Below are 8974 nucleotides of genomic sequence, written 5' to 3' on the forward strand. Positions count from 1 at the left end.
AAATCCCCCCCAAAAGAAACCTGAAACCCCAAAAAATATAAAATCTACAAAATCCTAAAAAAGAAACAGCAGCAACAAGAGAAAGAGGAGAAGCAGCAGCAACAAAAGGAGGAGAAACAGCAGGAGCAAAAAAAAAAAAGATAAATAAATAAAAAATTAAAGCTATAGAAAAAAAAGAATGAAATCCAACAACATATAAAAACTATAAAGTCCAAAAGAAAAAAAAGAAGCACCTGCAACAAGAGGAGGAGGAGAAGCAGGAGGTGAAGCAGAAGCAGAAATAAATTAAATAGATCTAAAAAGATGAAAAAAAACTATAGAATCTACAAAAAAAAATATAAAATCTATAGAATTAAAAAATAGATTAAAATCTACAAAATCAAAAAAAAAGGGAGCAGTAGAAACAAGAAGAGGAGAAACAGCAGCAACAAAAAATGAATAGTAAAAAGGAACTTTTTATTTTTGAGAAGGAAATATCCTTGGATGCAGAAGTACAAGCCTGCATCATTGGATAAAGTACGGACTCAGTTGAGAGGATCGAGTGGTTGGACTATGGAAGATGAAGAGAAAAATTAACTTTTTTTATTTGAGAAGGAAATATCCTTGGATGCAGAAGTACAAGCCTGCATCATTGGATAAAGTATGGACTCAGTAGGGAGGATCGAGTGGTTGGATTATGGAAGATGAAGAGAAAAAGGAACTCTTTTTATTGGGGAGGAAATATCCTTGGATGCAGAGGTACAAGCCTGCATCATTGGATAAAGTACAGACCCAGTTGAGAGGATCGAGTGGTTGGACTATGGAAGATGAAGTGAAAAATTAACTTTTTTTATTTGAGAAGGAAATATCCTTGGATGCAGAAGTACAAGCCTGCATCATTGGATAAAGTACGGACTCAGTTGAGAGGATTGAGTGGTTGGACTATGGAAGATGAAGAGAAAAAGGAACTTTTTTTATTTGAGAAGGAAATATCCTTGGATGCAGAAGTACAAGCCTGCATCATTGGATAAAGTACGGACTCAGTTGAGAGGATTGAGTGGTTGGACTATGGAAGATGAAGAGAAAAATTAACTTTTTTTATTTGAGAAGGAAATATCCTTGGATGCAGAAGTACAAGCCTGCATCATTGGATAAAGTACGGACTCAGTTGAGAGGATTGAGTGGTTGGATTATGGAAGATGAAGAGAAAAAGGAACTCTTTTTATTGGGGAGGAAATATCCTTGGATGCAGAGGTACAAGCCTGCATCATTGGATAAAGTACGGACCCGGTTGAGAGGATCGAGTGGTTGGACTATGGAAGATGAAGAGAAAAAGGAACTTTTTTTATTTGAGAATGAAATATCCTTGGATGCAGAAGTACAAGCCTGCATCATTGGATAAAGTACGGACTCAGTTGAGAGGATCGAGTGGTTGGACTATGGAAGATGGAGAGAAAAATTATTTTTTTTTTTTTATTGAGGAGGAAATATTCTTGGATGCAGAGGTACAAGCCTGCATCATTGGATAAATTACGGACTCAGTTGGGAGGATCGAGTGGTTGGACTATGGAAGATGAAGAGGAAAAGAAACTTTTTGTTATTGATGATGAAATATCCTTGGATGCAGAAGTACAAGCCTGCATCATTGGATGAAGTACGGAGTCAGTTGGGAGGATCGAGGGGTTGGACTATGGAGGATGAAGAGAAAAAGAAACTTTTTGTTATTGATGATGAAATATCCTTGGATGCAGAGGTACAAGCCTGCATCATTGGATAAAGTACGGACTCAGTTGGGAGGATCGAGTGGTTGGACTATGGAAGATGAAGAGGAAAAGAAACTTTTTGTTATTGATGATGAAATATCCTTGGATGCAGAGGTACAAGCCTGCATCATTGGATAAAGTACGGACTCAGTTGGGAGGATCGAGTGGTTGGACTATGGAAGATGAAGAGAAAAAGAAACTTTTTGTTATTGATGATGAAATATCCTTGGATGCAGAGGTACAAGCCTGTATCATTGGATAAAGTACAGACTCAGTTGGGAGGATCGAGTGGTTGGACTATGGAAGATGAAGAGAAAAAGAAACTTTTTGTCATTGATGATGAAATATCCTTGGATGCAGAGGTACAAGCCTGCATCATTGGATAAAGTACAGACTCAGTTGGGAGGATCGAGTGGTTGGACTATGGAAGATGAAGAGAAAAAGAAACTTTTTGTTATTGATGATGAAATATCCTTGGATGCAGAGGTACAAGCCTGCATCATTGGATAAAGTACGGAGTCAGTTGAAAGGATCGAGTGGTTGGACTATGGAAGATGAAGAGAAAAATTAACTTTTTTTTTATTTGAGAAGGAAATATCCTTGGATGCAGAAGTACAAGCCTGCATCATTGGATAAAGTACGGACTCAGTTGAGAGGATCGAGTGGTTGGACCATGGAAGATGAAGAGAAAAACTATTTTTTTTTTGTTATTGATGATGAAATATCCTTGGATGCAGAAGTACAAGCCTGCATCATTGGATAAAGTACGGACTCAGTTGGGAGGATCGAGTGGTTGGACTATGGAAGATGAAGAGGGAAAGAAACTTTTTGTTATTGATGATGAAATATCCTTGGATGCAAAAGTAAAAGCCTGCATCATTGGATAAAGTACGGACTTAGTTGAGAGGATCGAGTGGTTGGACTATGGAAGATGAAGAGAAAAGTTAACTTTTTTTATTTGAGAAGGAAATATCCTTGGATGCAGAAGTACAAGCCTGCATCATTGGATAAAGTACGGACTCAGTAGGGAGGATCGAGTGGTTGGATTATGGAAGATGAAGAGAAAAAGGAACTCTTTTTATTGGGGAGGAAATATCCGTGGATGCAGAGGTACAAGCCTGCATCATTGGATAAAGTACGGACCCAGTTGAGAGGATCGAGTGGTTGGACTATGGAAGATGAAGAGAAAAATTAACTTTTTTTATTTTTCAGAAGGAAATATCCTTGGATGCAGAAGTACAAGCCTGCATCATTGGATAAAGTACAGACTCAGTTGAGAGGATCAAGTGGTTGGACTATGGAAGATGAAGAAAAAAATTATTTTTTTTTTTTTTATTGAGGAGGAAATATCCTTGGATGCAGAGGTACAAGCCTGCATCATTGGATAAAGTACGGACTCAGTTGGGAGGATCGAGTGGTTGGACTATGGAAGATGAAGAGGAAAAGAAACTTTTTGTTATTGATGATGAAATATCCTTGGATGCAGAGGTACAAGCCTGCATCATTGGATAAAGTACGGACTCAGTTGGGAGGATCGAGTGGTTGGACTATGGAAGATGAAGAGAAAAAGGAACTTTTTTTATTTGAGAAAGAAATATCCTTGGATGCAGAAGTACAAGCCTGCATCATTGGATAAAGTACGTACTCAGTTGGGAGGATCGAGTGGTTGGACTATGGAAGATGAAGAGGAAAAGAAACTTTTTGTTATTGATGATGAAATATCCTTGGATGCAGAGGTACAAGCCTGCATCATTGGATAAAGTACGGAGTCAGTTGGGAGGATCGAGGGGTTGGACTATGGATGATGAAGAGAAAAAGAAACTTTTTGTTATTGATGATGAAATATCCTTGGATGCAGAGGTACAAGCCTGCATCATTGGATAAAGTACGGAGTCAGTTGGGAGGATCGAGGGGTTGGACTATGGAGGATGAAGAGAAAAAGAAACTTTTTGTTATTGATGATGAAATATCCTTGGATGCAGAAGTACAAGCCTGCAACATTGGATAAAGTATGGACTCAGTTGAGAGGATCGAGTGGTTGGACCATGGAAGATGAAGAGAAAACTATTTTTTTTTTTATTGAGGAGGAAATATCCTTGGATGCAGAAGTACAAGCCTGCATCATTGGATAAAGTACGGACTCAGTTGAGAGGATCGAGTGGTTGGACTATGGAAGATGAAGAGAAAAAGGAAGTATTTTTTTTATCGAAGAGGAAATATCCTTGGATGCAGAAGTATAAGCCTGCATCATTGGATAAAGTACGGAGTCAGTTGGGAGGATCGAGGGGTTGGACTATGGAGGATGAAGAGAAAAAGAAACTTTTTGTTATTGATGATGAAATATCCTTGGATGCAGAGGTACAAGCCTGCATCATTGGATAAAGTACAGACTCAGTTGGGAGGATCGAGTGGTTGGACTATGGAAGATGAGGAGGAAAAGAAACTTTTTGTTATTGATGATGAAAGATCCTTGGATGCAGAAGTAAAAGCCTGCATCATTGGATAAAGTACGGACTCAGTTGAGAGGATCGAGTGGTTGGACTATGGAAGATGAAGAGAAAAATTAACTTTTTTTATTTGAGAAGGAAATATCCTTGGATGCAGAAGTACAAGCCTGCATCATTGGATAAAGTACGGACCCAGTTGAGAGGATCGAGTGGTTGGATTATGGAGGATGAAGAGAAAAGTTAACTTTTTTTATTTGAAAAGGAAATATCCTTGGATGCAGAAGTACAAGCCTGCATCATCGGATAAAGTACGGACTCAGTAGGGAGGATCGAGTGGTTGGATTATGGAAGATGAAGAGAAAAAGGAACTCTTTTTATTGGGGAGGAAAAATCCGTGGATGCAGAGGTACAAGCCTGCATCATTGGATAAAGTACGGACCCAGTTGAGAGGATCGAGTGGTTGGACTATGGAAGATGAAGAGAAAAATTAACTTTTTTTTATTTCAGAAGGAAATATCCTTGGATGCAGAAGTACAAGCTTGCATCATTGGATAAAGTACGGACTCAGTTGAGAGGATCGAGTGGTTGGACTATGGAAGATGAAGAGAAAAATTATTTTTTTTTTTTTTATTGAGGAGGAAATATCCTTGGATGCAGAGGTACAAGCCTGCATCATTGGATAAAGTACGGACTCAGTTGGGAGGATCGAGTGGTTGGACTATGGAAGATGAAGAGGAAAAGAAACTTTTTGTTATTGATGAGGAAAGATCCTTGGATGCAGAAGTACAAGCCTGTATCATTGGATAAAGTACGGAGTCAGTTGGGAGGATCGAGTGGTTGGACTATGGAGGATGAAGAGAAAAAGAAACTTTTTGTTATTGATGATGAAATATCCTTGGATGCAGAGGTACAAGCCTGCATCATTGGATAAAGTACAGACTCAGTTGGGAGGATCGAGTGGTTGGACTATGGAAGATGAAGAGAAAAAGAAGCTTTTTGTTATTGATGATTAAATATCCTTGGATGCAGAGGTACAAGCCTGCATCATTGGATAAAGTACAGACTCAGTTGGGAGGATCGAGGGGTTGGACTATGGAAGATGAAGAGAAAAAAAAGCTTTTTGTTATTGATGATGAAATATCCTTGGATGCAGAGGTACAAGCCTGCATCATTGGATAAAGTACAGACTCAGTTGGGAGGATCGAGTGGTTGGACTATGGAAAATGAAGAGAAAAAGAAACTTTTTGTTATTGATATTGAAATATCCTTAGATGCAGAGGTACAAGCCTGCATCATTGGATAAAGTACAGACTCAGTTGGGAGGATCGAGTGGTTGGACTATGGAAGATGAAGAGAAAAAGAAACTTTTTGTTATTGATGATGAAATATCCTTGGATGCAGAGGTACAAGCCTGCATCATTGGATAAAGTACGGAGACAGTTGGGAGGATCGAGTGGTTGGACTATGGAAGATGAAGAGAAAAAGAAGCTTTTTGTTATTGATGATGAAATATCCTTGGATGCAGAGGTACAAGCCTGCATCATTGGATAAAGTACAGACTCAGTTGGGAGGATCGAGTGGTTGGACTATGGAGGATGACGAGAAAAAGAAACTTTTTGTTATTCATGATGAAATATCCTTGGATGCAGAGGTACAAGCCTGCATCATTGGATAAAGTACAGACTCAGTTGGGAGGATCGAGTGGTTGGACTATGGAAGATGAAGAGAAAAAGAAGCTTTTTGTTATTGATGATGAAATATCCTTGGATGCAGAGGTACGAGCCTGCATCATTGGATAAAGTACGGAGTCAGTTGGGAGGATCGAGTGGTTGGACTATGGAAGATGAAGAGAAAAAGAAGCTTTTTGTTATTGATGATGAAATATCCTTGGATGCAGAGGTACAAGCCTGCATCATTGGATAAAGTACGGAGTCAGTTGGAAGGATCGAGGGGTTGGACTATGGAGGATGAAGAGAAAAAGAAACTTTTTGTTATTGATGATGAAATATCCTTGGATGCAGAGGTGCAAGCCTGCATCATTGGATAAAGTACGGAGTCAGTTGGAAGGATCGAGGGGTTGGACTATGGAAGATGAAGAGAAAAAGAAACTTTTTGTTATTGATGATGAAATATCCTTGGATGCAGAGGTACGAGCCTGCATCATTGGATAAAGTACGGACTCAGTTGGGAGGATCGAGTGGTTGGACTATGGAAGATGAAGAGGAAAAGAAACTTTTTGTTATTGATGATGAAATATCCTTGGATGCAGAAGTACAAGCCTGCATCATTGGATAAAGTACGGAGTCAGTTGGGAGGATCGAAGGGTTGGACTATGGAGGATGAAGAGAAAAAGAAACTTTTTGTTATTGATGATGAAATATCCTTGGATGCAGAGGTACAAGCCTGCATCACTGGATAAAGTACGGAGTCAGTTGGGAGGATCGAGGGGTTGGACTATGGAAGATGAAGAGAAAAAGAAACTTTTTGTTATTGATGATGAAATATCCTTGGATGCAGAGGTACAAGCCTGCATCATTGGATAAAGTACGGAGTCAGTTGGAAGGATCGAGGGGTTGGACTATGGAGGATGAAGAGAAAAAGAAACTTTTTGTTATTGATGATGAAATATCCTTGGATACAGAGGTACAAGCCTGCATCATTGGATAAAGTACGGAGTCAGTTGGGAGGATCGAGTGGTTGGACTATGGAAGATGAAGAGAAAAAGAAACTTTTTGTTATTGATGATGAAATATCCTTGGATGCAGAAGTACAAGCCTGCATCATTGGATAAAGTACGGACCCAGTTGAGAGGATCGAGTGGTTGGACTATGGAAGATGAAGAGAAAAATTAACTTTTTTTTATTTCAGAAGGAAATATCCTTGGATGCAGAAGTACAAGCCTGCATCATTGGATAAAGTACGGACTCAGTTGAGAGGATCGAGTGGTTGGACTATGGAAGATGAAGAGAAAAATTATTTTTTTTTTATTGAGGAGGAAATATCCTTGGATGCAGAGGTACAAGCCTGCATCATTGGATAAAGTACGGACTCAGTTGGGAAGATCGAGTGGTTGGACTATGGAAGATGAAGAGGAAAAGAAACTTTTTGTTATTGATGAGGAAATATCCTTGGATGCAGAAGAGGAAAAGAAACTTTTTGTTATTGATGATGAAATATCCTTGGATGCAGAAGTACAAGCCTGCATCATTGGATAAAGTACGGAGTCAGTTGGGAGGATCAAGGGGTCAGACTATAGAGGATGAAGAGAAAAAGAAACTTTTTGTTATTGATGATGAAATATCCTTGGATGCAGAGGTGCAAGCCTGCATCATTGGATAAAGTACGGACTCAGTTGGGAGGATCGAGTGGTTGGACTATGGAAGATGAAGAGGAAAAGAAACTTTTTGTTATTGATGATGAAATATCCTTGGATGCAGAGGTACAAGCCTGCATCATTGGATAAAGTACAGACTCAGTTGGGAGGATCGAGTGGTTGGACTATGGAAGATGAAGAGAAAAAGAAACTTTTTGTTATTGATGATGAAATATCCTTGGATGCAGAGGTACAAGCCTGCATCATTGGATAAAGTACAGACTCAGTTGGGAGGATCGAGGGGTTGGACTATGGAGGATGAAGAGAAAAGAAACTTTTTGTTATTGATGATGAAATATCCTTGGATGCAGAGGTACAAGCCTGCATCATTGGATAAAGTACGGAGACAGTTGGGAGGATCGAGTGGTTGGACTATGGAAGATGAAGAGAAAAAGAAGCTTTTTGTTATTGATGATGAAAGATCCTTGGATGCAGAGGTACAAGCCTGCATCATTGGATAAAGTACGGAGTCAGTTGGGAGGATCGAGTGGTTGGACTATGGAGGATGAAGAGAAAAAGAAACTTTTTGTTATTGATGATGAAATATCCTTGGATGCAGAGGTACAAACCTGCATCATTGGATAAAGTACAGACTCAGTTGGGAGGATCGAGTGGTTGGACTATGGAAGATGAAGAGAAAAAGAAACTTTTTGTTATTGATGATGAAATATCCTTGGATGCAGAGGTACAAGCCTGCATCATTGGATAAAGTACGGACTCAGTTGGAAGGATCGAGTGGTTGGACCATGGAAGATGAAGAGAAAAAGAAACTTTTTGTTATTGATGATGAAATATCCTTGGATGCAGAGGTACAAGCCTGCATCATTGGATAAAGTACGGACTCAGTTGGAAGGATCGAGTGGTTGGACTATGGAGGATGAAGAGAAAAAGAAACTTTTTGTTATTGATGATGAAATATCCTTGGATGCAGAGGTACAAGCCTGCATCATTGGATAAAGTACGGACTCAGTTGAGAGGATCGAGTGGTTGGACCATGGAAGATGAAGAGAAAAACTATTTTTTTTTTTTATTTTGGAGGAAATATCCTTGGATGCAGAAGTACAAGCCTGCCTCATTGGATAAAGTACGGACTCAGTTGAGAGGATCGAGTGGTTGGACTATGGAAGATGAAGAGAAAAAGGAAGTATTTTTTTTATTGAAGAGGAAATATCCTTGGATGCAGAAGTACAAGCCTGCATCATTGGATAAAGTACGGAGTCAGTTGGGAGGATCGAGTGGTTGGACTATGGAGGATGAAGAGAAAAAGAAACTTTTTGTTATTGATGATGAAATATCCTTGGATGCAGAGGTACAAGCCTGCATCATTGGATAAAGTACAGACTCAGTTGGGAGGATCGAGTGGTTGGACTATGGAAGATGAAGAGAAAAAGAAACTTTTTGTTATTGATGAT

This window comes from Palaemon carinicauda, chromosome 18 (genome assembly GCF_036898095.1).
Source record: "Palaemon carinicauda isolate YSFRI2023 chromosome 18, ASM3689809v2, whole genome shotgun sequence".
NCBI lineage: Eukaryota > Metazoa > Arthropoda > Malacostraca > Decapoda > Palaemonidae > Palaemon > Palaemon carinicauda.